This window comes from Penaeus monodon, chromosome 33 (assembly GCF_015228065.2).
Source record: "Penaeus monodon isolate SGIC_2016 chromosome 33, NSTDA_Pmon_1, whole genome shotgun sequence".
NCBI classification, from domain to species: domain Eukaryota; kingdom Metazoa; phylum Arthropoda; class Malacostraca; order Decapoda; family Penaeidae; genus Penaeus; species Penaeus monodon.
The window spans coordinates 9,089,910-9,090,138 of record NC_051418.1 but is presented as its reverse complement, the minus strand read 5'-3'; the positions used below and the strand labels follow the sequence as shown (position 1 = coordinate 9,090,138).

The window sequence follows — 229 nt, the reverse complement described above, 5'->3', positions numbered from 1 at the left end:
TAGTTCTTGATTATCTACTATATATCTACGTTAAAAAAAACGCCAAACAAAAGCCTGCTGGGGAAAAAATACTCAAAATACCGACGTTATTGTGTATTCATAAAAGCAAAGACAAGTTTATGCAAATCAGTATCGTTCAGTTACTCATTAAATGCCTTTGTCCTGCCATTTCCAACACAAGGGATTTCCTTGTCTTATCATTTTCTTTAAGTTTGTATATTGTCTTCGT

General features: G+C 32.8%; 1 protein-coding gene across 1 annotated transcript in view; it reads right to left on the bottom strand.

The window, feature by feature from the left end:
* The window catches only part of LOC119594234 (integrin alpha-PS2-like), a 126,991-nt gene that overhangs the window by 3,967 nt on the left and 122,795 nt on the right, over nucleotides 1–229 (bottom strand). The gene's annotated exons all lie outside the window — the stretch shown is intronic.